The 24184-nt window shown below is 43.8% G+C and overlaps 1 protein-coding gene and 1 non-coding gene across 4 annotated transcripts in view; both read left to right on the forward strand.

Annotated features, from left to right (window-relative positions):
• HSD17B2 (hydroxysteroid 17-beta dehydrogenase 2) overlaps positions 1-24184 on the forward strand; it is a 92202-nt gene that overhangs the window by 14293 nt on the left and 53725 nt on the right. The gene's annotated exons all lie outside the window — the stretch shown is intronic.
• On the forward strand, positions 5650-5753 carry LOC147352998 (U6 spliceosomal RNA). The gene has a single exon (XR_015146765.1). It is a non-coding gene; the product is annotated as a U6 spliceosomal RNA (small nuclear RNA).

Raw genomic sequence — 24184 nt, forward strand, 5'->3', positions numbered from 1 at the left:
GTCACCCCTTTCTAGGACTTACTAAACAGCCCAATTTGTGTTCTAAAATGGAATACTGTTGGCCTCAGCTTGGGATTTAGCTTCCTTAAAAATTTTTTTCTGGTGGCTGTGGTGGGGAGGGTGGGGGGCATATAACACGTGGCTTGTGGGGGATCTTACCTCCCTGTCCAGGAATTCAACCTGCATCCTCAGAAGTGAAGGTCAGGAGTCCTAACTACTGGACCACCAGGGAATTCTCTGGTCTCCTTTAAACTTAACATTCGGTTCAGTTCAGTTCAGTCACTCCGTTGTGTCCGACTGTTTGCAACCTCATGAACTGCAGCACACCAACCTCCCTGTCCATCACCAACTCCCGGAGTTCACTCAAACTCACGTCCACTGAGTCAGTGATGCCATCCAGCCATCTCATCCTCCCCTTCTCCTCCTGCTCCCAATCCCTCCCAGCACCAGGGTCTTTTCCAATGAGTCAACTCTTCACATGAGGTGGCCAAAGTACTGGAGTTTCAGCTTCAGCATCATTCCTTCCAAAGAACACCCAGGACTGATTACCTTTAGGATGGACTGGTTGGATCTCCTGGCAGTCCAAGGGACTCTCAAGAGTCTTCTCCAACACCACAGTTCAAAAGCATCAATTTTTCGGCGCTCAGCTTTCTTCACAGTCCAACTCTCACATCCATACATGACCACTGGAAAAACCATAACCTTGACTAGATGGACCTTTGTTGGCAAAGTAATGTCTCTGCTTTTGAATATGCTATCTAGGTTGGTCATAACTTTCCTTCCAAGGAGTAAGCGTCTTTTAATTTCATGGCTGCAATCACCATCTGCAGTGATTTTGGGGCCCAAAAAAATAAAGTCTGACACTGTTTCCACTGTTTCTCCATCTATTTTCCATGAAGTGATGGGCCCAGATGCTGTGATCTTAGTTTTCTGAATGTTGAGCTTTAAGCCAACTTTTTCACTCTCCTCTTTCACTTTCATCAAGAGAATTTTTAGTTCCTCTTCACTTTCTGCCATAAGGGTGGTGTCATCTGCATATCTGAGGTCATTGAATTTCTCCCGGCAATCTTGATTCCAGCTTGTGCTTCTTCCAGCCCAGCGTTTTTCATGATGTACTCTGCATAATTTAAATAAGCAGGGTGACAATATACAGCCCTGACGTACTCCTTTTCCTATTTGGAACCAGTCTGTTGTTCCATGTCCAGTTCTAACTGTTGCTTCCTGACCTGCATATAGGTTTCTCAAGAGGCAGGTCAGGTGGTCTGGTATTCCCATCTCTTTCAGAATTTTCCACAGTTTATTGTGATCCACACAGTCAAAGGCTTTGGCATAGTCAATAAGGCAGAAATAGATGGTTTTTTGGAACTCTCTTGCTTTTTTGATGATCCAGCGGATGTTGGCAATCTGATCTCTGGTTCTTCTGCCTTTACTAAAACCAGCTGGAACATCTGGAAGTTCACGGTTCATGTATTGCTGAAGCCTGGCTTGGAGAATTTTGAGCATTACTTTACTAGCATGTGAGATGAGTGCAATTGTGTGGTAGTTTGAGCATTTTTTGGCATTGCCTTTCTTTGGGATTGGAATGAAAACTGATCTTTTCCAGTCCTGTGGCCACTGCTGAGTTTTCCAAATTTGCTGGCATATTGAGTACAGCACTTTCACAGCATCATCTTTCAGGATTTGAAATAGCTCAACTGGAATTCCGTCACCTCCACTAGCTGTGTTCGTAGTGATGCTTTCTAAGGCCCACCTGACTTCACATTCCAGGATGTCTGGCTCTAGGTCAGTGATCACACCATCGTGATTATCTGGGTTGTGAAGATCTTTTTTGTACAGTTCTTCTGTGTATTCTTGCCACTTCTTAATATCTTCTGCTTCTGTTAGGTCCATACCATTTCTGTCCTTTATCGAGCCCATTTTTGCGTGAAAGATGGTATCCCTTGGTATCTCTAATTTCCTTGAACAGATCTCTAGTCTTTCCCATTCTGTTTTTTTCCTCTATTTCTTTGCATTGATCACAGAGGAAGGCTTTCTTATCTCTTCTTGCTATTTTTTGGAACTTTGCATTCAGATGCTTATATCTTTCCTTTTCTCCTTTGCTTTTCACTTCTCTTCTTTTCACAGCTATTTGTAAGGCCTCCTCAGACAGCCACTTTGCTTTTTTGCATTTCTTTTCCATGGGGATGGTCTTGCTCCCTGTCTCCTGTACAATGTCAGGAACCTCCGTCCATAGTTCATCAGGCACTCTATCAGATCTAGGCCCTTAAATCTATTTCTCACTTCCACTGTATAATCATAAGGGATTTGATTTAGGTCATACCTGAATGGGCTAGTGGTTTTCCCTACTTTCTTCAATTTAAGTCTGAATTTGGCAATAAGGAGTTCATGATCTGAGCCACAGTCAGCTCCTGGTCTTGTTTTTGCTGACTGTATAGAGCTTCTCCATCTTTGCCTGCAAAGAATATGATCAATCTGATTTTGGTGTTGACCATCTGGTGATGTCCATGTGTAGAGTCTTCTCTTGTGTTGTTGGAAGAGGGTGTTTGCTACGACCAGTGCGTTCTCTTGGCAAAACGCTATTAGTCTTTGCCCTGCTTCATTCTGTACTCCAAGGCCAAATTTGCCTGTTACTCCAGGTGTTTCTTGACTTCCTACTTTTGCATTCCAGTCCCCTATAATGAAAAGGACATCTTTTGGGGGTGTTATTTCCAAAAGGTCTTGTAGGTCTTCATAGAACCGTTCAACCTCAGCTTCTTCAGTGTTACTGGTTGGGGCATGGACTTGGATTACTGTGATATTGAATGGTTTGCCTTGGAAACAGAGATCATTCTGTCGTTTTTGAGATTGCATCCAAGTACTGCATTTTGGACTCTTTTGTTGACCATGATTGCTACTCCATGTCTTTAATGTTAGTCTGCTGAAATGGATAAACATTGATAGTGGGTGGTGGTGGTTTAATCGCTACATCTGACTCTTGAGACCTCATGGACTGTAGCACACCAGGCTCTTCTGCTTGTGGGATTTCCCAGGCAAGAGTAACATGGGAACGTACATTACCTTATATAAAATAGAGAGCCAATAGGAATTTGCTGTATGTCTCAAGAAACTTAAACAGGGGCTCTGTATCAACCTAGAAGGTTAGGATGGGGAGGGAGATGGGAGGGAGGTTCAAAAGGGGGGTGGATATATGTATACCTATGGCTGATTCATATTGAGGTTTGACAGAAACAACAAAATTCTGTAAAGCAATTATCCTTCAATTAAAAAAAAGAATACTGGATGAGTTGCCATTTCCTTTTCTAGGCTGACAGTGGACTAGGGACTAAAGGAAATAACATCTCTGCACTCAGAGCTCTACATACTCTTTATATTTGATTCCCACAGCCTTAGTAACTAACATCTTATGAATGAGGAAATTATGTGTCCAAAGTCCTTGGAATATTAAGCAACATCAGTTCAGTTCAGTTCAGTCACTGAGTCGTGTCCAACTCTTTGTGACCCCATGGACTGCAGCACGCCAGGCCTCCCTGTCCATCACCAATTCCTGGAGTTTACTCAAACTCATGTGCATTGAGTCAGTGATGCCATCCAACCATCTCATCGTCTGTCATCCCCTTCTCCCACCTTCAATCTTTCCCAGCATCAGGGTCTTTTCAAATGAGTCAGTTGTTCACATCAGGTGGCCAAAGTATTGGAGTTTCAGCTTCAGCATCAGTCCTTCCAATGAATATTCAGGACTGACTTCCTTTAGGATGGACTGGTTGGATCTCCTGGCAGTCCAAGGGACTCTCAAGAGTCTTCTCCAACACCACAGTTCAAAAGCATCAATTCTTTGGTGCTCAGCTTTCTTTATAGTTCAATTCTCACATCCATACATGACTACTGGAAAAACTATAGCTTTGACTAGATGGACTTTTGTTTGCAAAGTAATATCTCTGCTTTTTTATATGCTGTCTAGGTTGGTCATAACTTTTCTTCTAAGAAGTAAGCATCTTATGAGACTAAACCCAGCTCAGCCCCATCTGCCACCCAAAGCCTTGCTCTTTAACAGCTGTCATTTTCAGTGCCATAGCTACAGTTACCGGTCAGCTATAAATGTTTCCAGAATATAAAATGTGTCCATTCATCGGCAAGTAAGTGTTGAACATCTTTTATGGGCACAAGACCCTGCTTGACATGAAACATGGTAATTGACTGGATGTAGGATATGCTCATGAGAGAAGATAAAATGAAAGGTACCACAGATGGGAATAAGGATGCCTGAAAAGGGTGATAATGGAGAGATGCCATATGGTGAATCTGACTTCAGGTTTGAGTTTGAGGGCAGTGAGGGGGCCGTTGGAAATTCAGACCTAGATCTTGATTAGGTTTGGAGAAGGAGGATGGAGAAAGAGAAACACAAGCAACATAGCGCGGTTAGTGCTTCAAGGGAAGAGGTCATTGGTATATATTGTAAGAAATCAATACAGTCCTCAGTGAGTCTATAATTTAGCCAGTCTATCAGATTGTTTTTAATGAACACATAACCTCTTTGATCATTCATTTTAAGCTTAACCTTAGCCCTCTAACAAAGAAGGCAATGGCACCCCACTTCAGTACTCTTGCCTGGAAAATACATGGGCGGAGGAGCCTGGTAGACCGCAGTCCACGGGGTCGCTGAGAGTCGGACATGACTGAGCGACTTCACTTTCACTTTTTACTTTCGTGCATTGGAGAAGGAAATGGCAACCCACTCCAGTGTTCTTGCCTGGAGAATCCCAGGGACGGTGGAGCCTGGTGGGCTGCTGTCTATGGGGTCGCACAGAGGCGGATATGGCTGAAGCGACTTAGCAGGAGCAGCAGCAGTAGCCCTCTACAGAGAGACATAAAAAAGGTATTGCTAAAACTTGGGTAATTTTGTAAAATTTGAATGGGGACTTTATTAGGCATTCTAGATGGCGTGTTGAGGTTGGCGGATATACTCATGGAATGAAGTTCCCCCAAATGTGTTGTAAGCTGATGGCAGAGACCAGATCTCTTTTATGACCAAGTGCCTTCTCTGTCTCTGAGCACATTAGACCCATCTCAGTGTTCATGAGTGAGAGAGCCATTAGTGAATGAACCAAGCTGGTGAAATGTCCTCCCCTTGTTGTGGTCATTGGTTGGACACAATGGGTTTGTCCCCATAGACTCACTTGCTTAAGGACTTATCTCTGCTGGTTCTTTTTGCTGAGGTCACCCGTGTAGAAAGGTCAGAGTGACATGGCCTGCGGCGGGCCCATTGTTCTGTAATGTCATTCTTGGCTTGCTCTGGACAAGGCTTTGTGATGACTTGGTTCGAAGCCTGCTCCTGGTCACCTGGGATGCAGCATGAACAGAACACCCTCTGGTTCATACCCCAGCTGCTGAAGCTGCTCTCCCAAGTGTTACTGGTACCCTCCTTGTCCCCTGAGCATGACTTCCATGCCAGCACTGCCGACTGTTTTCCTTCTTGACACGGCCTCCTTTGCCTTCCAGAACACTACATGTCCATGCTTCTCCCCTACTGCTCTGTCCTCTGACTCCTCCCTTTCCTTCCTCTTACCCCCTCCCACTTAGGTGGCCTTTGTCCTTAGCCCTCTTCAGAAGGATTCCTGGTCCAAACAAGTTCATCTCAAAAAAGCCATTGAAGTGCTCGCTTCAGTAGCACATATACTAAAATTGGAATGACACAGATTGGCTTGGCCCTGGGGCAAGGATAACACACAAAAATACATGAAGTGTTCCATACTTTTCATGTAGTGGTATGGCAAAAACTAGCACAACAATGTAAAGCAATTACACTCCTATTAAAAAAAATTTTTTTTAAAAATCCATCCAAGATTATCCTTGCTTACTGCCTTGAAGACATAGCTGCCTTGTCCATTTGTTTTTCAGTCTGTGAACCTTGATTACCCCATGCATTTTGGTGTCCCCTGTTTATGCTCCTAACGATGAACCCTTTCCAGATACTGTTCTTTTGCATCATCCCCTACCCTCCAGTGCTGGAACCTCAGAGTTGGTGATTAGATGAGATCATAGGATGTCAACAAATACGTGTTAGGACACAGTGTGGGCAGAGGTTCTGAATCAAGGTCAGGGACATCAGGTTAATGGGTAGATGGTTCAGATTGTTCTGTCGCACTGAACAAAATGGAGGAAAACGGACACCTGGGGGTAACACAAGTCAGTGAATCCAGGTGCCAATGAAGATAAGACAGGGCTAGACAAGCAGGAAGCAGGAAGGAGTCTGGGGCAGACATGGAGTGGAATGGAGGAACATGTCTGGCTTGGATGATCCAGGGACGCTTGCATCCATTCGACCCACCATTGTCACAGAGGGGCGTCTCCTCTTCAACATAGAATTTACCATGCACAGCATGTGCTCCCCGACCCCCACTTCCACTCCCTTGCCCACTGGTATGCTTTATGAGTTCCTTCCTCTGTGCTCAGATTTTCCATCTCCCATGGATTTCATGCCATAAACAGGACATTGAAAAGATACATGTCCGCTGAAAAACAATTCTAAAATGCAAAAACAGAAGCTGCTAGGGACCTGTGTGGAATGCTCTTTGTGTGCAGAGGACTCAAGGCTCAGGGACTGCACTGGATGGATCTTAATTTGAAACAGTCAGCGCCCAGCATGGTCTTAGGTTGAGTGAAACCCCAATTTCGTCTTTATGGGTCAAAGGCTTAGATAGGGCAATTGAAACACTGGGAAAGGATCTGGGTTTCATTGAATCCTGTTTTGAAAAAATAATTTTATCTAATTGTATTTTTGGCTGTGCTGGATCTCCGTTGCCCCATGGGCTATTATCTAGCTGCAACAAGCAGGGGCTACTCTTGTTGCAGTGCGTGGGGTTCTCACTCTAGTGGCTTCTCTTGTTACAGACACGGACTCTGGGGCGTGTGGGCTTCAATAGTTGCAGCATGTGGGTTTCAGTAGTTGTGGCTCCTGGGCTCTAGAGCACAGGCTCAGTGGTTGCGGTGCACAGACCGCAGCATGTGGGATCTTCCTGGACCAGGGATTGAATGTGTGTCTCCTGCATTTCCAGGCGGATTCTTTGCCACTGAGCCACCAGGGAAGCCCTGAGTCCTATTTTCTATAAACACTTACATTTACTGAGGTCCTGTAGCCTAGAAAGTCAAACCAAACCTAGGCATCATTAAGAAGAAGAACAGAAACAAAACCAAAACTCTGTTCCTCTTTTGAAACAACACAGGTACATCTAAGTGCAGGTCTGGTCACTGTCATTCAGGGTGAATAGTAGCGTGTAGTGGTTAAGACCACATACATAGAACAATGACTGATGCATGTACTAACTCCTGCCTTGCCACTTATTAGTTTTTTGACCTAGGGCAAATTAATCTACCTGCCAGAATCTCAGTTTCTTTATCTGTTAAATGGAGATAATCATATACTGATCTCTCTGGGACTGCTGCCAGGATGAAATGAGATAATACACATAAAGGGCCATCTGTAGGTGGTAACTGTACTTCTATCCAATGCTAGTCATTGCATATATAATTTTTATAATGAGCCAAAATACGCCTCCTTGGAACATCCATCAGTGCACTTAGTTCTGCCTTTGGAAGTCACATAATCTGATTAAACCACTCTTTTGCATGGTAGCCCTTGAAAAATGTGAAGACTGTGTCATATCATAGCCAAATCTGCTTTGAACTAAATCTTCTGATTCATTTTACCTTTCCCTACCATGGCCTGGTTTCCAGAACTCTCACCATTCTATTAAGTTTCCTCTGGACGCTTTCCAATTACTTGACATTCCTTTGAAATGTTGACTCAGATTTAACATCATGTGCCATCTTGGTATTAGCAATACAAACCAACCTGGAATTAATGAAATAAAATTAAATCAGTATACACGCAAAGTTCTTCCTTGGATGCTGTTGTTTTGTTTGGTGGGGTCAATTCATAAGTCCCTTTCTAATATTCCCAGCTGAGTTCTGAACTCATAGAGATAGGCAAGTGGAAATCAAGATGTCAGTTTTATTACTGATATAAGTCTTGAAGAAGGTATCTTAGTTGTGTAGTAATAATGGTGCATTGGAAAAGACCCTGATGCTGGGAAAGACTGAGGGAAGGAGAAGAAGGGGGTGACAGAGGATGAGATGGTTGGATGGCATTATCAACTCAATGGACATGAGTTTGAGCAAACTCGAGGAGATAGTGAAGGACAGGGAAGCCTAGAGTGCTGTAGTTCATGGGGTCACAAAGAGTGGGACACGACTTAGTGACTGAACGACAACAAATGGTGCATTCAGTCAAGGCAGGGTTGAGAAGACTCAAGCCTTGCCCCTGAGGTAGGGCTTGGGTTGGACAGCTAGGCTAATAGCCCAATAGCACAGGGGTTTTTCAGGCTGGGAGATGCTGAGAAAGAGAGAAGCGCTTCCAGGTGATACTCTGGCCTCTTGGTTTTTCTCCTCTGCTTCTCAGTCCTGATCATTTTCTTTGAACTGTCCTTTTGGTTCTTCTGCTAGAGAGAGAAGAGACCTTGCACCCATTGAAACAGCCTCCAAAGTTCTTTCTGTCAAAATCACCAACCAGATGCTTTGCTCCACCTCCCAAGGAGAAGGAAGGAGTGGGAGACAGAACAGGGCTAGTGTCACACTAATAGATATCCCTCTATACTGAAGGAAGCACGTGCAGTGCAGAAGAAGGGTTCCCAACCTCATATTAGGCTCAGAAAACCAGCTCTCTGGATGGAGAGTGCTGTATCCAAACTGTGGCTTGTATGATAGAGGTCCAGGCAGGTGTGACTACAGACTCAAACAGGGTCCATGGTGGGCTGTTTTCCCACAACCTGTCCCCCACACCCATTCCATCACACACACACAAACATATATACAAAGATGTACTCTTCAGATGCACAATATCTAAAAGAAGGTATTAGACTACTCACTAGCTCTGGGCCCTTGAACAAGCTGCTTCACCTGTCTGAGGTTAATTATCTTTATGTAGAATGAGGGAGCCATAATGGTGTGTCTTCACAGTTCATGTTTGCAATTACCACTCATCAACTGCCTCCTGAGCACACTTGACATACAATGGGGAGCGAAGACAGACAGGGTCTCTGCCCTCATGAAGCTTAGTTCCAGTGGAGAAGAACACAGCACAAACCAATAAAGAGATAAGATAATCGCAGCCCAGCAAGGATTTGGTGGCATGAAGAGTGACCCTTCCTTCACTGCTGAGGACCACTCTGTACCGGAGGCTATCTTTGTGTTAGGAACTGTGACAGGCACTGTGATTAGCATTTTCCTAATTTAATTTTCACAAATACCTTATAAATAATTTTTAAACATATGAAAAGCTTTAAATATATAAAAGTAGGGTGAATATATGCAACAAGCCCAATACCCATGTTCTAAAATCATAATCGAGACATTGATAGATAATGCCTATTATTAATCCCACTCAAAGATGTAGAAATTGAGGCTTTCAAGAGATTATACAATTAACATCATATAACGTAAAAGAAGTAAGTGGCAGTGCTGGAATTTAAATGCAATGTTCTCTCTCTTTGGCTTCCAAGGTGGCTCAGACGGTAAAGAATCTGCCCATAGGGAAGGAGACACTGGATCGATTCCTGGTTTGGAAAGATTCCCTGGAGAAGGGCATGGTAACCCACTCCAGTATTCTTACCTGGAGAAGTCCATGGACAGAGGAGCCTGGTGGGCTACAGTCCATGGGGTCACAAAAGAGTCAGACATTATGACTGACCAAGCACGTGCGTGCACACACACACATTATATTGAATAAACTTATAGTGTTGTGAGGGGACCAATAAGAAGGAAGATGTTACAAGACAACATAACATGTGAGAATTCAGAGAAGTGAAAAGAAATAAGAGGAAATAAGACCACTTAGGAGGCCAAGGCAGTGGCCAGGAGTTTGGAGAGCAAGCAGCTGATTGGAGGGGCACAATGATGGGAGAACCAGAGCACTTTCCAGCTCATTGGGTCTAGCTGATAAAGAGGAGAGACCCGCTACACATTAGACTTCTCCTACTATAACCCTCATCAAAGCTCTCTGCACTTTCTTTTGATCATCTGTCTTGCCAGATGGACTGCGAGTTCCATGAGGGCAGACAGTCTGTAAAGCACGGTGCCCACAACAGGTTCAAGGAGTGACTTCATGAACAAGAATGAATGTAGACAATTCATTCTGAAGCTCCAAGAATGATTCTTCCTACTAAAAGAAACAACAGATTTTGAGAAGCTGAGGGAAAGAGCTGACTTTGAAGAAAAGATAGAGCCTTTTCTTTAGGACACTTTCAATTTGCGGTGTCAAGGTTGTATTCAGGTAGAGTGTCCAGATGGATTGCAAAAGCAAGTTAAGCTAGTATTCCACAAAGGTAGGTTAAATAAAGCTTGGAAAGCTAAAACAATGCCTGAGCAATGAGTGTAGAGATTAGGACAAGGAACTGGGAACTTGGAGGAACAGTGGAGGCTACCCAAATCTATAGGATAGGAGGCAGAAGGTAGACCTGAAGGGTGCAGGGTACCAAGGAAGAAGAAAGCTCCAAGGAGGAGAGTTTTAAATAACATCAAACATGGAGGACAGATTGAATGAGATGACAGGATACCTCTGGATTCTATGCTTTGGGGAAACTGATGAGAATGATTTCAGGAAAGGGTATGAAGGAGACGGTTGGGCAACTTTGAAGTTTTGAGAACAAGGGTGGGACAAGGAAGAAGCAAGATGGGAGATCAGGCCTAGGGAATAGTAAGATCAAACAAAGAAATCTGGGTGATGGGAAAATTGTGGGGAGCACTCTTGGAGGCTCAGGAAGACATTGACAGTTCCGAAAGGTTGTGGTAACTGATGAAGTGGGAGGCTGTTGCCGGAGGATGAACAAGAAGTAGAAGCAGTCACTGTCTCAGCTTTCATTCAGTTTACTATTTCAATTTACTTATGTGGTGAATCTTTAGCGGTTTGTGGTCCAATTATGCTTACAGGGTACTTACGAGAATACAATGATATAAGGCATGCCCAGTGCTCAGTACTGTACCCGGCTGCCTAGTACAGAGTCGGTGAATGCTACTGCAGGAAACTAGGAAGACAGAAGACTATTGATCAGTCAGAGAAAGCCTCATGTTGGAAGGAATACCAGCTATTTTTCTGGGCTGGAACAGGTGGTCTCCACATTGGACTCTTATCTCTCCATTCCTGCCGAGATAAATTGAATCTCTCTTGTTTATGCTTCTGTCATCACATTTATCTACCTTGCTGAGTGTTTGTTTAATGTCCTCTTCCTTCTAGAACAATATCTCTTGACTGGGAAAATTTTGCTTCCCAGGAGAAGTTTTAGCAATGACTGAAGATATTTTGGGTAGTCACAACTTGAGGGACGGGAACAAGCTACTGGCATCTAATAGGTAGAAGCCAGGGAAGCTGCCGAACATCATACAACGCACAGGATGGTCCCCACAACAAAGAATTACTTGATGTCAAATGTCAATAGTGCTGAGATTGAGACACCCTGTCCTAAGGTGTGAGATCCATATTGAAAGTGAGAGTGTTTGTTGCTCAGTCGTGTCCAACTCTTTGCAACCCCATGGACCATATATAGTCTGTCAGGCTCTCCTGTCCATGGAATTCTCCAGGCAAAAATACTGTGCTGAGTAGCCATTTCCTTCTCCAGGGGATCTTCCCAATCCAGGAATCAAGCCTGGGTCTCTATCAGGGGCCGTATCACTCTCATTGATCATGGTATCCCCAAGTGCCAGGTACAGAGCAAGTCAACGATGGGTGTCCGATAATAATAAAAGGGAATAAAAGGAAATGGATAAAGAAGATGGGAGATACACACACACACACACACACACACACACACATGTGTACATATGATGGAATATTCAGTTCAGTTCAGTTCAGTCGCTCAGTTGTGTCCAACTCTTTGTGACCTCATGAATCACAGCACACCAGGCCTCCCTGTCCATCACCAACTCCTGGAGTTTACTCAAACTTATGTCCATTGAGTCAGTGATGCCATCCAGCCATCTCATCCTCTGTCGTCCCCTTCTCCTCTTGCCCCCAATCCCTCCCAGCATCAGAGTCTTTTCCAATGAGTCAACTCTTCTCATAAGGTGGCCAAAGTATTGGAGTTTCAGCTTCAGCATCAGTTTTTCCAATGAATATCCAGGTCTGATCTCCTTTAGAATGGATTGGTTGGATCTCCTTGAAGCCCAAGGGACTCTCAAGAGTCTTTTCCAACACCACAGTTCAAAAGCATCAATTCTTCGGCGCTCAGCTTTCTTCATAGTCCAACTCTCACATCCATACGTGACCACTGGAAAAACCATAGCCTTGACTAGATGGACCTTTGTTGGCAAAGTAATGTCTCTGCTTTTTAATATGCTATCTAGGTTGGTCATAACTTTCCTTCCAAGGTGCAAGCATCTTTTAATTTCATGGCTGCAATCACCAGAATATTACTCAACCATAAAGAAAGAATGAAATCTTGCCATCTGTGACAACAGGGATGGAGGGTATCAGGAGGGTATCATAACACCAGAGGGTATCATGAAGTGAAATAAGTCAGACAGAGAAAGACAAACAGCTTATGATTTCACTTATATGTGGCATCTAAAATGCAAGACAAATAAATAAACATGATAAAACAGATATAGGATTATAGATACAGAGAACAAACAGGTGGTAGGCATGGAGAGAAATAGATGAGGGATATTAAAGAGATAAAAAGTTCCAGTCATGGGTACAAAATGTACCTGTGTGGGGAGTGTTGTCAATAACTATGTCGTATCTTTCTATGTTGACATATTATAACCAGACTTATTATGATGATCATTTTGAAATGCATAAAATACCAAATGGCTATGATGCATAGCAGGAAATAACACAGTCTTATAGATCACTCATGCTTCAAAAACAAACTCATAGAAAAAGAGGCCAAATTGGTGGTTACCAGAGATGAGGGTGGGGGAATGGGGAAATGGGTGAAGGCAGTCAAAAGGTAGGGAAAAAAAGGAAATAGAGGATTGAACTAGAGCTTGAAGAATAGGCCTGGTCTCAATGTATTTTTCTCTGCTTTGAGTACACGGTGGCAGAGGATGCTGGGAGTTGTTTGGAAAAAGGAGGTCGGAAAGAAGACTGTAAATATTCTCTCCCCAATGGGATGGAAGAGATGAAGCAGCCCTCGGGCTTCAGCAGGAGACTGACATTGCTGTAAACAAGAGAGTCTCAGAACAAAGGGTCTGGAACTGAAGATGGCACGAGAACATCCCAGATGTTGACTGTTCTTTGTTTTGACAGATGGAACTCAGCCGACCACCGAAGCAGCAGCAGAGGCAGGATTTTAAATAGACACAAAACAGAGAGTTCTTTTGGTAACACACAGAGGTGAGGCTTCTCAGCCAGCTGTGGGCTGCCATGAACACAGAGAAGGTCCCCTGCTTGGGGGCAGATCCGCAAGCACAGTTGCAAGGCCTCTTATGAGTAACTCCTCTTTCCAACACCTTACCTACCCATGTCCACTGGGTGTCTCAGACCTGCCGTGTCTGAAGGCAAGCTCTTGATCTGGGACCCCTCCCACCTAGCCCTGGCTCAGTCTTCCCCATCTGGAGGTCCACATGACCCAGCACCCTGGAGACCAGAATCCCTGTTTCTCCTCCTCTTCCTCCCCAGATCCAGTTCATCGTCAGTGCTGTAGCTGTCACTGATACCCCCATTTCTCTCGTGTACCACCCCTGGGCTTAGTCAAGGCTATCATCTCTTCTTGGGCAGTTCTATCCCAGTCTCTGGGATTCTACTCTTCCCTCACTGCCACTCCTCTGCAGAGTAGCCAGAGCGCCCCTCTCCAGTTTAAGACCCTTTAAAGGCTTTCCATGGCAAAGAATAAAAAGCCAAACTTCTGCCCAAGACCAGGGCCCTGTACAATCTGGTCCCTCTCATTCGTAACTTTCTCCCCTATTCCTTAGCTTGAGACACAAAGCTTTTCCTGACGTTGTAGCCTTTGCACATGCTTTCCCTTTCATCTGGAATGCTTGGGGCAGGCAAATAGGGCTAGTATCTTCTTCATCTTCATGTTGTTGTTCAGTCGCTAATTTATGTCTGACTCCTAGTGACCCTATGGACTGCAGCACGCCAGGATCCTCTATCCTTTACCATCTCCCAATTTGCTCAAATGCATGTCTGTTAAGTTGGTGATGCTATCTAACCACCTCATCCTCCACCGCCCTCTTCTCCTTTTGCCTTCAATCTTTTCTATCATCAGGATCTTTTCCAGTGAGTTGGCTCTTTGCATCAGTTGGCCAAAGTATGAGAACTTCAGCATCAGTCCTTCCAGTGAATACTCAGGGTTGATTTCCTTTAGGATTGATTGGTTTGATCTCCTTGCAGTCCAAGGGACCCTCCAGAGTCTTCTCCAGCACCACAGTTCAAAAGCATCAGTTTTTTGATGCTCAGCATTCTTCATGATCCAGTTCTTACCTCTGCATATGACTACTGGAAAAACCATAGCTTTGACTACTTTGTCAGCAAAGGTCACCTTCATATCTTTGTCTAAATCAGGGTTGCTCAGTCTTGTGCCATTAACACTCTGGGCCAGAAAATTCTTTGTTTTGGGGGCTGTCCTGCGCATTGTAGGATGTTTAGAAGCATTCATGGCCTCTACTCATTAGATGCTAATAGCACCCTACTGCCATTTCTTTGGAGAAGGCAATGGCACCCCACTCCAGTACTTTTGCCTGGAAAATCCCATGGACGAAGGAGCCTGGTGTGCTGCAGTCCACAGGGTCGCGAAGAGTCAGACACGACTGAGTGACTTCACTTTCACTTTTCACTTTCATGCATTGGAGAAGGAAATGGCAACCCACTCCAGTGTTCTTGCCTGGAGAATCCCAGGGACGGGGGAGCCTGGAGGGCTGCTGTCTATGGGGTCGCACAGAGTTGGACACGACTGAAGTGACTTAGCAGCAGCAGCAGCAGCAGCCATTTCTTATTGTGATCACCAAAATTGTCTTCAGACAATGTCCCGTGGGAACAAAATCACTGACCAGTTGAAACACTAGTGACTTAAATATTACCTCATTGAGTGAGCGTTCCCTAGTGTTGGGACTTTAAGTCTCCAGCTGTTATTCTCAATCTCCATATCTTACTTTGATATAGTACTTTTCTCACATAGAAATTAAATACGCATTTATTTATCTGTTAAGTATCTGCGCTCCCCTCTCCCCACTGGATTACCTTGACTATCTCACTCAGTTCTGCTTTACTCGTATCTAACACAGCTGCTGGGACACAGTAACTACTCAATAAACATGCATTGAAAAAGTGCATGCATGAATGAATGCATGAATGTTTAAATTCACGAATAAGCCAGGACTGCTGGACATGTGAGTGGGAGGTGACCTGGCACAGCAGAAAGAACATGAACTTTGGAGCCAGCAAATTCTGGCCTCCCACCTCTGGGTGATTAACACCGCAGAGCCTTAATTTATCTACAAAATTGGCAGACTGTCCTTGAGTGTTGGGTCAGCTCTCCCAGATCCCAGGCGTACCTTCCCTTGCCCTTGGCAGCTGGAGTAGGTCTCTATCAGAGCTTACCATTACCGAGGACAGGAATCAACACTGCACCCTCAAGGCCTTATTTGGTGCCAAGCATATCAACAATGATCTGTGTGCAGTGTGACCACAAATCGTATTGTGTCCACGTTTTAACGACAGCGCTGTGGCCAGTCTGCTGAGATGATTGCCATGGGGCTGGTCCCTGGGAGGAAAATGGCCAATGCCAAGTGCCCCCTTTGGTGGGTCATGGGCCTGGGAAGGTTGTGCCCCTCTCTATTGTGCACTCACACTCAGGTGGGCTTCCCAGCTTAATGCAGAGATCTGGAAAGCTAGGCCTGGGCCTTCCTGTTTCTCTGCTCCTCCTTCTCCAGGCTTTGTGAATAATGAAGTTGATGATATTTTCTGACTGCGTCTTAGACCCAGTGGGCTGAGTGTGGGCAGTAATGTCCTCCTCCTCCTCATTCACCAGAAAAGGGAAGGTCTAAGTCTTCAAGATGGTTCTAGCAAGCAGTCTTTGTGAGGAGAGCTGTCAGTGAGTTTCTGCTTGTTCATAGCATGAGCTCCCTCAGGAGGCAACACTTTGAGGTCTCCCAACGGCTTAAAAATCCCAACCAGGAGGCAAGCCCTAGGGGTATGAATTTCCCTTGAACTGGCTCATCCCAGTCCCATCAGGCCAGCAAGTGGCAAAGCAGGGATCTGAATTTAGGACTTGTCTAGTTCCCTGTTTTCATGCTCAAAATCCACATCCCAGGGGGCAAATACCCTTTTCCCCAACCCCAGCAGGGTTGGACTGTCATGCGGTGCCATGTGGTGGGGAAGGGGTAGCCCCCTCTGTGGTGTCCTGGAGCTGCTATGACAAGGAACCGTATTCTGGGTGGCTTAAAACATCAGAATAATTGGTATTTTTATTTTTATTGGAGTACAGTTGATTTACAAGGCTGTGTTAGTTTCAGGGATACAACAAAGTGATTCAGTTATATACATATACATATATGCTTTTTAAAGATTCTTTTCTCATATAGCTTATCTCAGAATATTGAGTAGAGTTCCTTATGCTATACAGTAGATCCTTGTTTGTTATCTTACACATAATAGTGTGTGTGTGTGTGTGTGTGTGTGTGTGTGTGTGTGTTCATCACAGGCTCCTGATTTATCCCTTCCCCTCCTTCTATTTTGAATTTGTGTTATGGCTCTGATGCCAGAACTCCACAATAAAGGCGTGAGTAGGGCCTCACTCGTTTTGGAGCCTCTAGAGAATGAGGCCTCTTCCAGCGGTCCCAAGTGATACTTGGCTTGTGGCAGCGTAACTCTAATCTCTGCCTGCATCTTCACATGACAGTCTTCCACCTGTGTGTCTAAATTTTCCTTTTCTAATAAGGACACCAGTCATATTGGAATACGTGCCCTCCCTACTGCATAGGGCTTCCCTGGTGGCTCAGAGGGTAAAGCGTCTGCCTGCAATGCAGGAGACCTGGGTTCGATCCCTGGGTCGGGAAGATCCCCTGGAGAAGGAAATGGCAACCCACTCCATTATTCTTGCCTGGGAAATCCCATGGACAGAGGAGCCTGGTAGGCTACAGTCTAGGTAGCCTGGTAGGCAAAGAGTCAGATACGACTGAACGACTTCACTTTCTTCTTTCTTTTCTGCTGCGTATGACCTCACCTTAACTAATTTCACCTGCAACAAGTCCGTTCCCAAATAAAGGTCACATTTTGAGGTCCTAGAGGTTGGAATTTTCATATATCTTTTCGGGAGACACGATGCAACTCATAAGATTCCCTCAAACCAAAGCAATGTCCTATCAGAGGAAGTGGGGATGGATGTTTGAGCAGATGTGCTAGCCATGGACAAATCCACATGGACCCACCCTTCTCCATGCATCTTCCCCACTCTGCTTTCTATCCCAAGACTGACCTCCATCAGCAGAGAGCAAAGGTCAGAGGTTGTAGGAAGAGAGAAGCATGAAATCAGCTTATTCCTCCTGATGCCTTTTCAGCAGGGTCACTGATGTTGTTTAGGTCCAACTCTTTGCAACCCCATAGACAGTAGCCCACCAGGCATCTCTGTCCATGGAATTCTCCAGGCAAGAATATTGCAGAAACCAGTACTCAAGAAACCAAGCACCACACTCAGAGAGTTGCAGAACTCAGGCTTATTACGCTGGCGGGCCCAGAGGAGTTAACACTCTAAACTCTGAGCCCTGAACAAAGGGATTACAGTTTTTGTACATGGACAGGCATGATTAAGCAGGTTTGTAGGGGCTTGGCGATTGCAAAGAGCAGGACAAGGGTGAATGAGATAAGCTCCAGCTCCTTGTATTGTCAGTCCCCACTTTCTGAGACTATGTGTGACCTACATGATCCAGACTTTGCAAGGAGCAAGCTGAGTTACAGAGGCAGAAGGAGCAGGAAGTTATGTAAAATTTTAACTTTTCCTCTTCATTCCTCCGTTTGATGCTTCTATCACTCATTGTAGAAAGCATCATCTCATGTTTTGGTAGGACATTCAGAGCTCCCCATTGTTTAGGGGGCTATATTGAGCTATTACCATTGGTAACTTTATGGATTCGATCTGAGAGGTTATGAATTGGGTAATAGCATCAAGAAAACAAGGGCCAAACAAGAGGGGTGCAAAGAACATGAAGAGAGGACTGCTTAAAGGCAGAAGCCATGATGCCCAGCTCCAGACACTGTTCCAATTACCCCAGGAATTTGCTAGTTCCTCTCTCCTTTTCATGATTCGTTCCCTTAGCTGTTGGGCCATGTCCCTGACTATTCCTGATTGGTTTACATAAAAGCAGCATTTTTCATTCAAGAAGAGGCAGAGTCCTCCCTTTTTAGCTGTCAGTAGGTCTAGCCCCCTCCTATTCAGTAAAATCATCTCAGCCAGGGTTGACAATGAAAATCCATTGATATTTTGATAGCTGGATCCTCAAGCTTCCACTGTGCATTGAGCAGCCAGCTGCCAGAGTGTGGCTGGAGCAAGGCTGAAGAATCCTCAAGCTTCTGCTGTGTGCTGTCTAGTCAGCTTCCAGAGTGACTAGAGCAGGGCTCAGCGTCCTTCCTGGGTGAGGGCCTTTGTCTTTGGAACTGGACATTCAGGAGGTTTTTGGGGTCCCAAACTGCTTTCCAGGTGTCCTCATCACAGGAAGCTGCTGCCTTCTTGACTCTGGTGTGGTGGATCCAAGAGATGACACCTGTGACTTTAACAGCAGTACGGGTTGCCAGGACGAGCTTGTGAGGGCCTGTCCAAACTGGCTGAAGCGGTTCATGTTTTCAGTCTTTAACCCATATCTCATCTCCTGGCTGATAGGGGTGAACCCAGTTGTTCAAAGGAATGGGTGTTCTTTCTAAAGTTTCTTAGGCAATATGGCAGAAGACTTTTCCCAGGGCCTGGAGGTATTGGGACATCTGCAGTTCAGCTAGTTGTTGGTGGTCTCCCTTGAGCTTTTCTATCACTGGGGGTGGTCTCACGTATAAGATCTCAAAGGGAAAATAGCCTCAGGACCTCGGGGTGCATTTACGGAGGGAGAGGAGAGTCCACAGAATGATAAGGCAGCTTGTTTCAGCATCGTCTGGGTGTTGCCCGGGGGATGTTTTTGTTGTACTACTACTTGGAGAAGGAAATTTAACAAGAAAGGTAAAGATATTTGGCCCAAAGATTAATAGAAGCAGGAAAGCTGCTAGGTGGCTAGCCAGGAGAACCAGGTCCAGATATTGATTTGTGACATTAGTGTTTCTCTAGGTACAAGAAGATACACGGATTTGGACTCACAAAAATCTTTACCTGAAAACATCTGACTATCTGAAGGCCTGTTTTTCCGGGTTTTTCCCAGAGCACAGAGTGCCTTATTTTTTGTCTCCACCCTGAACTCCTTTCAAGAAGGCGTTGAAGATCAGCATCTTTCAGTGGTCATGATTTAATCTTTGTAGAGGCAGCTGGCAAGGGCCAACTTTCAGTCAGCAGGGCCCCTTCATAGCCACATATTTGACCATGTTTTGGGGGCATTTCATGGTCATTGTGTCCCACGGTGCTGGGAAGGCTCACTCCCAGGTCTAACAAAGATTCCATTGACAGGCCACTCCATGTGTTGTCACTAGGCCAGGCCTTGTAAGTAGCAAAAGTCTCTGGACCATACCTGTCTTACCAGCCCCTTGGTCCAGGAAAATATTTCCTCATCGCTTCTCCCCGTATCTAGAGTTACATTATTACAATTATTGATCTCATATGGAATTGCATATCAGCATTTTACCACAGGCTCAGTCACACATTTGGTTATGTAAGCAATAATCTTCTGAAACAAGCTACATAGAAAATAATATAGCTAGCTGTTATTAGTAAGGTCACCAGCAAGAATTTAAGTCAAGAACTTTCATTGGGTATAGCCTGGTATACCCCAGGTCATCTGACTCAGTTAAATGATTATAGCCAAGTGTTAATCTCCTGGTTGTACATCATGGAGCATCTGACCTTTATCCAAAGATTGGTTACTGAGAGAAGCTTTAAAAACAATCTTAGAGGGTCCTTTTTAACAACAATTAAAACTTTTAGCAATATAACATAACAAGAAATTATCTCAGAAGTGAGTCTTAGTAGGCACAGGCCTTAATTAACAAAACTAGAACTTAATAATCAGTGAAACATAATTTTTTTCTTTTTGGAGAACTCATTGTGAGGGCATTAATGCTGTAGCCAGGTAAGGCTTTAACCCATCAAATAAAAATGAGGTCCGTCAGGGAGCTGGGGAAAGCCAAGCAGCTTGGCTCTTTGATTTTCAGCTGTTGTTTATCCATTTTTAATTTCCTGATTTAGGAGCAGACTATTGCCATGTTTTAAGGACATCAGGATAGCAAAAGTCTTACTGTGAGGGGTTATTTTTTTTTGTAGAAGCAGAATGAGCTTTGTCTACATGCATCATACTCTTAAATAATGTTTATTTACTTTACCAAAAAGATTTTAAAAACAAATATAAATCACTTAAAGACAAAGAAATTCATAATCTGTTATCAAAAGCTGCATTCTAAGAAAACTTTGTTCTCTAGACAGAGAGAAAACCAAATTTTAGTTCAGTACCAGCTTACTGTTTATAACAAAGTTTGTTTATCTGTTTAATCTTAGAAAATCTTTTCCATAAATCTTGAAGAGCTAGCAGTATTCTTCTAAAGGCATGAGAGTAAAACCATAGAAGGCATGTTTAAAATCTGATTCTATTGCAATTAACAAAGAAACCTGATCATTGTTGTGATATGTAACACTTTAATATGATAACTAGAATTATAATTGACCATATTTCATCAGGGAATATCAGATCTATATGAATTTAACATAATTTTAGGGTATCTATATTAGTAACATCAACCATACAGTATAACCTGAAAAGATTTATCACCCCTTCAACAGCACTTCTCATGTCATTTAACAGGTCTAATGAACCCAGGTAGCTTAATAGGTCTTTGGGATGTCTTAGGGGCCCTCTGAAGCACCCCAAAGTTAGCTAGAAGTCAAGTTATTTAGGAAGTTTTGTCAATAAATGTCAAAAGGGTTTATAACACTCAGTCAGGTAGGATCATATAATTTACTGTGAAATAATAGTTATTCACTTAGCCAAAGTTAACAGAAGATTTCAAAGGTAAATATAGAACAGATCAATTAAGGGGTAAAGAAACTTAAATCTATAATTAAAAGCAGTTCAACACCTGAAGAAAGCATGTCCTCTTAACAGAGAGAAAGGCCAAATTTAAGTTTTTGCACCAACTTACTTTAAACTCATTTACATAAACTTAATTAAATGTATTTTAATCTTGACTAGTCATTCCTAACCACGCACAAACTTTTTTTTCAGGGTCACTTTCCACAAAACTTCTAATCACTTTTTGTAACAGCCACATGTAAGTCAGACCTACTTTCTTTTCCCTTTATAAAATGTAATTTTATTTTTTCTATCTCCTTTATTAAAAACACACATCCTACTTCCTTATTAGATTATGAAACATTCAGTTCAGTTCAGTCACTCAGTCTCACTCTTTGGGACCCCATGAATTGCAGAACGCCAGGCCTCCCTGTCCATCACCAACTCCTGGAGTTCACCCAAACTCATGTGCATCAAGTCGGTGATGCCATCCAGCCATTTCATCCTCTCTGTCGTCCCCTTCTCCTCCTGCCCCCAATCCCTCCCAGCATCTGAGTCTTTTCCAATGAGTCAATTCTTTGCATGAGCTGGACAAAGTACTGGAGTTTCAGCCTCAGCATCAGTCCTTCCAATGAACACCCAGGACTGGTCTCTTTAGGGTGGACTGGTTGGATCTCCTTGCAGTCCAAGGGACTCTGAAGAGTCTTCTCCAGCACCACGGTTCAAAAGCATCAATTCTTCGGTGGTCAGCTTTCTTCACAGTCCAACTCTCACATCCATACATGACCACCGGAAAAACCATAGTATTGATTAGATGGACCTTTGTTGGCAAAGTAACATCACTGCTTTTGAATATGCTATCTAGGTTGGTCATAACTTTCCTTCCAAGGAGTAAGCATCTTTTAATTTCCTGGCTGCAACCACCATCTGCAGTGATTTTGGAGCCCCCCAAAATAAAGTGTGACACTGTTTCCACTGTTTCCCCATCTATTTCCCATGAAGTGATGGGACCGGATGCCATGATCTTTGTTTTGTGAATGTTGAGCTTTAAGCCAACTTTTTCATTCTCCTCTTTCACTTTCCTCAAGAGGCTTTTTAGTTCCTCTTCACATTCTGCCATAAGGGTGGTGTCATCTGCATATCTGAGGTTATTGATATTTCTCCTGGAAATCTTCATTCCAGCTGGTGCTTCTTCCAGCCCAGCGTTTCTCATGATGTACTCTGCATATAGGTTAAATAAGCAGGGTGACAATATACAGCCCTGACGTACTCCTTTTCCTATTTGGAACCAGTCTGTTGTTCCATGTCCAGTTCTAACTGTTGCTTCCTGACCTGCATATAGGTTTCTCAAGAGGCAGGTCAGGTGGTCTGGTATTCCCATTTCTTTCAGAATTTTCCACAGTTTATTGTGATCCACACAGTCAAAGGCTTTGGCATAATCAATAAAGCAGATAGATGTTTTTATGGAGCTCTCTTGCTTTTTCAATGATCCAGTGGATGTTGGCAATTTGATCTCTGGTTCCTATGCCTTTTCTAAAACCAGCTTGAACATCTATCTGGATGTTCACAGTTCACATATTGCTGAAGACTGGCTTGGAGAATTTTGAGCATTACTTTACTAGGGTGTGAGATGAGTGCAATTGTGCGGTAGTTTGAGCATTCTTTGGCATTGCCTTTCTTTGGGATTGGAATAAAAACTGACCTTTTCCAGTCCTGTGGCCACTGCTGAGTTTTCCAAATTTGCTGGCATATTGAGTGCATCTCTTTTCACAGCATCATCTTTCAGGATTTGAAAGAGCTCAACTGGAATTCCATCACCTCCACTAGCTTTGTTCGTAGTGATGCTTTCTAAGGCCCACTTGACTTCACATTCCAGGATGTCTGGCTCTATGTGAGTGATCACACCATCATGATTATCTGGGTCGTGAAGATCTTTTTTGTACAATTCTTCTGTGTATTCTTGCCACCTCTTCTTAATATCTTCTGCTTCTGTTAGGTCCATACCATTTCTGTCCTTTATTGAGCCCGTCTTTGCATGAAAGATGGTATCCCTTGTTATCTGTAATTTTCTTGAAGAGATCTCCAGTCTGGTATTTAATATTGAATATTTCCCAGTTTACGTGAATTTGAAATTTATTTAGGTTAAGTTTTTTTTTTTTTAATTTAGAATTGTTTGATTTGTAAGTGCTTGCTTTTCTTTAGGCCAATTAAATTAGAACTCATTTACAACTTTAACAGTATTATTGGAAGAAAACAAAAGACATACACTGAGGCATACATAAATCCAGACAGACAGACTGACAGAGATCTTACAGTTTTCTGTTTGAGGTTTAAAACGTCTCTTTGATCCTCCTTTTTTTTCTTTGCTTGAAGTTCTAATTTGCCAAAGGCTGAGGTCTCAGGCAAAGTTGGTTGTGTATTTCAAGGACATGGAAAGGGTTAATTGCAATTTTTCTCTTGGGCAGGCCTTTTAACCAGCTAGTTGTTTTTAACTGTATTTTCAAAAAGAATTGGTTTTGCAGTTTCCAAAATGAAAAATTTCTCTCACTTCATTCAATCAGCAATCACGTGCTCACAATCATTCAGAGGTTATCACAACGCCTCCCTTCTCCCTAGTCCCCAGGTTTCTGTAACTGTTGCTCCCTTCCTGGGAGCCCCAAGGAGAGGTTATCAGTCTTCTACCTGTTGGGGTAGGACCTGACTGGGGACTGGCCCTGGGGCCTTACCTGATCTTGTGGCCATTCCTGGTGAGTTGGTCCGCCCCTCCAATGAGTCCAGTCTGGGCTCGGCCATCCAGAGAATCGGAACACGGGTCTGAAAGAAAACCCAGAATACTATCAGGTGGCGCACCTCCGTGTTTGTCTCAGGGTTCCTTTGCTCCAGCCTGGCTAAGCCACCAGTCCGGCTGCTCAGCAGGCCAGCATGAGTGGAATCTCACTGGGGCTTCCAGAAATGTTGCAGAAGCCAGTACTCTAGAAACCAAGCACCACACTCGGAGAGTTGG

The sequence above is a fragment of the Bos grunniens genome, chromosome 18, assembly GCF_055505025.1.
Source record: "Bos grunniens cultivar Pamir isolate PY7600 chromosome 18, Bosgru_T2T1.0, whole genome shotgun sequence".
NCBI lineage: Eukaryota > Metazoa > Chordata > Mammalia > Artiodactyla > Bovidae > Bos > Bos grunniens.